The sequence below is a fragment of the Diachasma alloeum genome, unplaced genomic scaffold, assembly GCF_001412515.2.
Source record: "Diachasma alloeum isolate Michigan unplaced genomic scaffold, Dall2.0 Dall_scaffold_00423, whole genome shotgun sequence".
NCBI lineage: Eukaryota > Metazoa > Arthropoda > Insecta > Hymenoptera > Braconidae > Diachasma > Diachasma alloeum.
The window spans coordinates 350,336-358,796 of NW_021680562.1; positions in this window are offsets into that span (position 1 = coordinate 350,336).

Here is an 8,461-nt window from a genome sequence, read left to right on the forward strand (position 1 = left end):
CAGCGACCTTATAAACTTTTATTGGCGGTGGTGAGTGCTGGACATCGTGTGTAACGACTGTTGGTTCTGGCTGCACAGTGCACTCTGCTGGGGAGTCAGGAGCTCGTTTAAATCCTGGACTGTCAAGGGTTGAACTAAACTGGATGCTGATAGATTGGCAGAATTTATCGGAATTTTCTCAGTTGGAGGTTTTTTTCCTCGATCTCTGGAATTGTCTCTGCGGGGTGGTGTTCCGTGAGAACCTCCCGCTTTAACCTGTGTTAGCAGATTTTTTATAAGAGAGCTGAGGTTGTCGATGTCTTCTTTCTTGAGTTGATCTTGTTTTGATGCTTCTGGTTGTCTGCGTTGATTGGCCAGCATCACAGGGTTGGATGGCTGAACCTGAGGGTCTTCCGGAAGGGAAAAATCTGCATTGACGACACCAGGAGGATAATATTCTGGTTGAGGAGCAAATTGATCAACCTCGGGTACGATTCCGCAAGGTGGCATCATTAATTGGCTACCCCATTGTGGTGCATATCCCAAGCATGGATATCCCATTAAGGCTCTTTGACGAAAATTATTAGCCGGTGATTGTGTTGGAGGTATAGGTGGAGGTACCGCCGGTCTATGATGATTCCCTGTAGCAGCGTTCCTGAGGACAGCACGAAACTCGGAGGCGGACCAATAATTGCCCTAAATGGACCCTACTTGAAGCCTGGAAAAGTCATTTCCCTTATCGATACTGGAGCGTCTGTAAATTTAATATCCATTCAATCACTGAATCCTGAATTAATGGTGGATAGATCCGAAACGATTGGGATCGTTGGCCTTACGAATGATGTAGTACAGTCGCTGGGGATAATAATGCTCCCAATACATCCTAAAATTACTGTCAAATTTCACGTGATCGCCCATCAACCTGGTGGTTACGGCAGCATCATTGGAGATGACATGCTGAACGAACTCAAAGCCCATATATCATTCGACACCAATACAATCCGCTTCAGTACAGATCCGACCCATGCAATTCACTTTTGTTTACCGCCTTGTCCAACGAATCAAGACACCTGCAGAATATCCCTTACCGGGGGTGGCCCCAGGGTAAACCTTAGAATAAACAAGAAATTGATCAGCAAAAGACATCGATTTCTGATCGACACCGGCGCATATATAAACTTGATTGAAAGAAAGGCTATTAAACCATCCGCAGAAATTCACGCTCCAAGAATTAAATATCTACTTGGAGTAACCGAAGACGCATTACCAACCTGTGGATTGGTTTACCTTCATATGTTCGGAACGGAAGTTCCGTTTCACATTGTAGACAGGGAACTACCAGTAAATGGAAGCGGCGTCTTGGGTCAAGAATTTCTCATCAAAGAGAAGGCCGATATCCGATATTCCCAGAGAAATATCACCACCAGGAAGAGACCGGATAAGCCAATTCCGTGGTACCANATGACTAGGGGGTCAATTGGTGATAAAACGCTATTCTGCCTCAGCCAATAAGGAGGTTTTTCCGGAAAAACTCAGAGGAAACAATGTTGAGGATTCCTGTCTTATGTTATAGGTGTATTGTTACCGAAAGAGTCAATTTCAATCAATTTTTCCAATTTTTTTCTACTTGATGGTGCTGAAAAGATCTTTTCTGATATTGCTCACTGCTTGACGCTTCGAACAATTGAAAACAGTTATTCTAGAGTGATTGTTATTGTTGAATATTATAAAAATGTTGAAAAAACGCAAAAATTTCAGAAAAAAAAATTTTTCCGGCACAAATGTCGTCTCTTCCATGATGGCGTATATTAAAAAAAAAATTATTCCGATCAAATGTCGGAAGGCCGGAGAGACGAAAAAAAATAGAAATATAAAAATTCCTTGAAAAATCAGTGAAGAAGCTAATTCACGGCTCTGGAGTATTTTTTTCTCAAAATACAAACAAAAACAAAAATTTTTTTTTTATTTGTTCAAATCGGATGCGCCGTTCAAAAATTATGAATTTTTGAATATACCAAGTTTTGTCATCATTATCTCAGGAACAAAAAATGATAGGGAATGAAATTTGGCAAATGCAACTATTAAATGATTTTTTCCAGACAGAAAAAGTCCGGGATAGCTGAGTTGACATGGAATGTCCCATATAATAGTTTTAATACTACTTAAATTGATGAACATCAATTTCAAGAAAGAAAAAACGATTTAAACATCTGCGATTTTCATGTCAGATCGCTAGGTATACATAGGTTAATGCTTTCGTCGACTCCCTTCGTGGAAATCGGGTCGTCAGATTTTGACAAATTATGACATAAAATGTGAAATTATGTCAAAAAATGAGAAAATTGATAGATTTTTACATATTTTCATAGAATTTGATAAAATATGTCCGATTCTGTCAGAAATTGCATCATCATATACTGACAGCAGATGTCATATTATGTCAACTCTATAAAACGATATAAAGTGACAGATTTTTACATTTTTTATCATTTCCCCCCCGAAAATGACATTGTTCCTCATGATATGACAATAATATTTTCGTCAGATTTTGACATATTGCCAGGGTTCATCAAATGTCAGAATTTCTTAGAAAATTACTTATTTTGTCATTTCGTCATTTTGTCATAATATGATATATTTTTTCATGTCATTTTCTGTCCTATTTCAGCTTGTCATAAACTGTCTGAATCCGTCAATCAATGTCATAACCCAACAGAAAATGTCATAATATCATAGATTATATGATATTTATGATGTCATAGGATGTCCGATGATGACATATTCTGACAATCATCTGTGGTCAGAATACCGTCAGAAAATGCAAGAATATGTCAAATAATGCCATCGAAGGGCATATACTGTCATAATATCACAGATTATATGATATTTATGATGTCATAGGATGTCCGATGATGACATATTCTGAAAATCATCTGTGGAAAGAATACCGTCAGAAAATGTAAGAATATGTCAAATAATGTCATGTCATAATTTATGAAAAAATGACAATTAATGACAAATTCGGTCATTCCGGGCTGCCATTTTCTGTGCAAATGTGCCAATAAATGACATCATCCGTCAAAATTTGGCAAATTATGTCGGAATATAATATATTCTGACATATAATGCGATGAAATGCTATCAAATGACGATTTTGAGCTCAAGAATAGTTAATATATTATGTCATATGATGACAGAATTTGTCAGAATTTATAAGATGTTATCATATTTCTGATGAGAAATTCTGACATTATCTGACCAACCCGTCCCAAATTCCGATTATATTTTGTCAATTTCTGACGAGATTACTCAGAATCTGACAGAATATGACAGATTCGGACAAATTCTAACAAATTCTGACATAATTTCTACGCAATTTTCGGACATAATCTGTCAGAATTTGACATTTTATGTCATAATTTGTCAAAATCTGACGACCCGATTTCCACGAAGGGAGTCGACGAAAGCATTAACCTATGTATACCTAGCGATCTGACATGAAAATCGCAGATGTTTAAATCGTTTTTTCTTTCTTGAANCGATTCTGTCAGAAATTGCATCATCATATACTGACAGCAGATGTCATATTATGTCAACTCTATAAAACGATATAAAGTGACAGATTTTTACATTTTTTATCATTTCCCCCCCGAAAATGACATTGTTCCTCATGATATGACAATAATATTTTCGTCAGATTTTGACATATTGCCAGGGTTCATCAAATGTCAGAATTTCTTAGAAAATTACTTATTTTGTCATTTCGTCATTTTGTCATAATATGATATATTTTTTCATGTCATTTTCTGTCCTATTTCAGCTTGTCATAAACTGTCTGAATCCGTCAATCAATGTCATAACCCAACAGAAAATGTCATAATATCATAGATTATATGATATTTATGATGTCATAGGATGTCCGATGATGACATATTCTGACAATCATCTGTGGTCAGAATACCGTCAGAAAATGCAAGAATATGTCAAATAATGCCATCGAAGGGCATATACTGTCATAATATCACAGATTATATGATATTTATGATGTCATAGGATGTCCGATGATGACATATTCTGAAAATCATCTGTGGAAAGAATACCGTCAGAAAATGTAAGAATATGTCAAATAATGTCATGTCATAATTTATGAAAAAATGACAATTAATGACAAATTCGGTCATTCCGGGCTGCCATTTTCTGTGCAAATGTGCCAATAAATGACATCATCCGTCAAAATTTGGCAAATTATGTCGGAATATAATATATTCTGACATATAATGCGATGAAATGCTATCAAATGACGATTTTGAGCTCAAGAATAGTTAATATATTATGTCATATGATGACAGAATTTGTCAGAATTTATAAGATGTTATCATATTTCTGATGAGAAATTCTGACATTATCTGACCAACCCGTCCCAAATTCCGATTATATTTTGTCAATTTCTGACGAGATTACTCAGAATCTGACAGAATATGACAGATTCGGACAAATTCTAACAAATTCTGACATAATTTCTACGCAATTTTCGGACATAATCTGTCAGAATTTGACATTTTATGTCATAATTTGTCAAAATCTGACGACCCGATTTCCACGAGGGTCTTCTTCGGAAAAACTTCTCCACTAGGCGCTGCTGAATATCTTTTCATTAATAATTGTCCATTTTGTCCAGGGATGAAGGAATGATTTTTTTGGCTGGCTGGAGTGGCCTTCGCACTGTTGAATCTTTGTTTTAAGCTGTCCTGGNTTCATCAAATGTCAGAATTTCTTAGAAAATTACTTATTTTGTCATTTCGTCATTTTGTCATAATATGATATATTTTTTCATGTCATTTTCTGTCCTATTTCAGCTTGTCATAAACTGTCTGAATCCGTCAATCAATGTCATAACCCAACAGAAAATGTCATAATATCATAGATTATATGATATTTATGATGTCATAGGATGTCCGATGATGACATATTCTGACAATCATCTGTGGTCAGAATACCGTCAGAAAATGCAAGAATATGTCAAATAATGTCACCGAAGGGCATATACTGTCATAATATCTCAGAGTATATGATATTTATGATGCCATAGGATGTCCGATGATGACATATTCTGACAATCATCTGTGGTCAGAATACCGTCAGAAAATGCAAGAATATGTCAAATAATGCCATCGAAGGGCATATACTGTCATAATATCACAGATTATATGATATTTATGATGTCATAGGATGTCCGATGATGACATATTCTGAAAATCATCTGTGGAAAGAATACCGTCAGAAAATGTAAGAATATGTCAAATAATGTCATGTCATAATTTATGAAAAAATGACAATTAATGACAAATTCGGTCATTCCGGGCTGCCATTTTCTGTGCAAATGTGCCAATAAATGACATCATCCGTCAAAATTTGGCAAATTATGTCGGAATATAATATATTCTGACATATAATGCGATGAAATGCTATCAAATGACGATTTTGAGCTCAAGAATAGTTAATATATTATGTCATATGATGACAGAATTTGTCAGAATTTATAAGATGTTATCATATTTCTGATGAGAAATTCTGACATTATCTGACCAACCCGTCCCAAATTCCGATTATATTTTGTCAATTTCTGACGAGATTACTCAGAATCTGACAGAATATGACAGATTCGGACAAATTCTAACAAATTCTGACATAATTTCTACGCAATTTTCGGACATAATCTGTCAGAATTTGACATTTTATGTCATAATTTGTCAAAATCTGACGACCCGATTTCCACGAGGGTCTTCTTCGGAAAAACTTCTCCACTAGGCGCTGCTGAATATCTTTTCATTAATAATTGTCCATTTTGTCCAGGGATGAAGGAATGATTTTTTTGGCTGGCTGGAGTGGCCTTCGCACTGTTGAATCTTTGTTTTAAGCTGTCCTGGATAACTTTGTGTTCTTCTTTACTATAAAAAAATACATCAAGATCTTTGAAGTGATCTTTCGCCCAGCGAGCAAACCACAAGGTATGAGGATAGGTTCCCTTTGAGTTATCTGCAGACTACTTCGCCTCGCTCCCCTCTTCAAAACTGCGCCTACTCCATCACATGCCGTTTTACCATGTGCAGTCCCATGATAATGAGCTTCCGCTTCAATTCCGAAATCATCTTTGTGGGACAAGAAATTTGCGATTCGGTACCCATTCTTATAATGTTGTCTAGCTCCATCGGTAACATAAATCTATTTCGTCACCACCTCATAGACTTTTCTTATGTGCTCAACCAAAATCTTTTGCATCACGTAAACCGCAGCAGTATCGCGGACAAGACTATCAGATAGAAGGACTATACTTCGATGGCGAATATCAATCCCCTGATGATAATAATGGACCACTGGATGTAGAGTGCAATGGTCATTATTATAATGAAATGATTGAGCTCCATCCTGAGAAACGAAGGAATAATTCTCGGAGAAATCACAGTGAACCAGAATCTCTCCTTCAACTAAATTCTCCTTTCGCTCTTTCACATAGGCTGTTTGCGCAGTGGAAATGAAATGATGAGATTTCAATGCTTTCAATCGTTCACAAAGTAAATCAATGAATTCACTTGCTTGGAGTTTCTGAGTCTGCAATGTTACTCTATCCACAGTTTGCCACGTTTTGAATTCCACAGTTTCAATCATAGCGTAGTTACAAAGTAATTTTTTCAATTCAAGTGATAGCACATCAACTCCCGGACAGTTTTGGCATTCATCTAAATAGCACGCAGGCATTGAATTAGAACACATGAGCTTCGCGAGACAATCTTTGTAGTTCGTAAGAGGAGAAATTGAATCTTCTGTGAGAGTGGAAATATTGATGGCATCCAACATCAATTTGCAGTTTTGGTGGTAAGTACAGATACAGACAACGTGCGTACCACTCATTCCTGCCAATACAGAATGTTTCGGTCTCAACTCCGCAAACTTACTGAACCCCGCAGGAGACTCCGGATGAGAAGTTTTATATTGTTGATGGAGATCTGTCAAATTTTCAAGTACCAGCCTTTTCTGCATAATTTTCTTCTCGTCGTTGATTCTAACGGATACGTTATCTTTGATTCCTGGCATAATTCGACTGTTATTCTCGTGAAAAGTGTGAACTTTCTCAATAGTTTCATCGGGTCATGATTTTCCTGCTTTTCCAACGGCCGAAGCCAATACTCCTCTCATTTTTCTCAATTTTTTCTTTGTCTGAGCCATGTGTCTCGTGGCTCCAAATTCTGTACTCACTTTCCGAGTATTCCATGACAATGGAACGACTGTCAAAATTTGTAGACGTTCGGCGAATCCCTCCGTACTTTTAAATTTTTCTTTCAGGTCATTCAACATTTCTTCCAGCTCAACTTCTCTAGGAGAACGTGAATGTTCTACTGTTCTCCTGCAAGGATGAAAATTTTTTCCGTAACGATCCCGAAATAACACGTAGACATTTTCCAACGTGACCTCTCTCTCCAGAGGCGCGCATTGGACTAGCACAACTTTCGGCAGGGGGCATCTTATGAAAAAAATTAGTTGATCAGTCCTATGGATGAATATTAGATTAATGAAGCCATCAATATGAAATTAGTAATGAAGACTATTGAATCTATTCCGACATTCTCATAAATGGTACCTTATCTCAGAAGGGAGTGATTTCAGAAGAACATGTGGCGACTCTATATTTAGCGCTCAACAAGTCCACAACAACCACGGTATGTATACATTCTTTTATAAATGCATTCGTGACTATCATAATTTATTATCCATTGAAAAATAAAAATGAACTCCTCCTATTTTATAACTTCTCCACTGTCACATTACAGACAGAAAATGAGTCGTGATATTTCCACTTTAAGGGGGATAGCCACTGTGGGAGATCGCAAAAATGACTTCATTTCTGATTTTTTTTCCGATGTGAAATAAGGATTTGCAAATGAGAAACATTTAAAACAAACATTAAGTAACACAAATATATTTTTTTTATCAAAAGATATTCATTATTAACATGGAATACTATGTTCCGAGAAAAACGCGGTCAAAGTTTTCCAGCGTGACCGCCCGCATCGAAGCCGCTCTGCCCATCGTACGGACGGTTACGGAGAGATTTTTACTTACACAAAAGAATCATTATTCTAGTCACCATACTTCGTCAATTCCAGGACCATAATATGGATCTTTTCCATGGCTTCCTTCATTATCAGTCGCATCTTTCGATTTTTTAGAAAGGTTCTTCGGAGACGAACTCGAAGAACGGCTTTCAGCAGTCGCAATGCGAGTCGCATCTCTTCCTTTACAGTATTCGTACATCACTGGATCAATTTTCACACCCAGATGGTCGATAACCTTCATCACAGCTTTCATACCATCATTAAAAATAAGAGTTGAGATGAAAAGAGCAATTGAGACTATAACAGCCCCACTAGAATTTGATTTCAGAGCTATTTGCCACACAAGAGAGTTGAAACTCTCATTATTATTT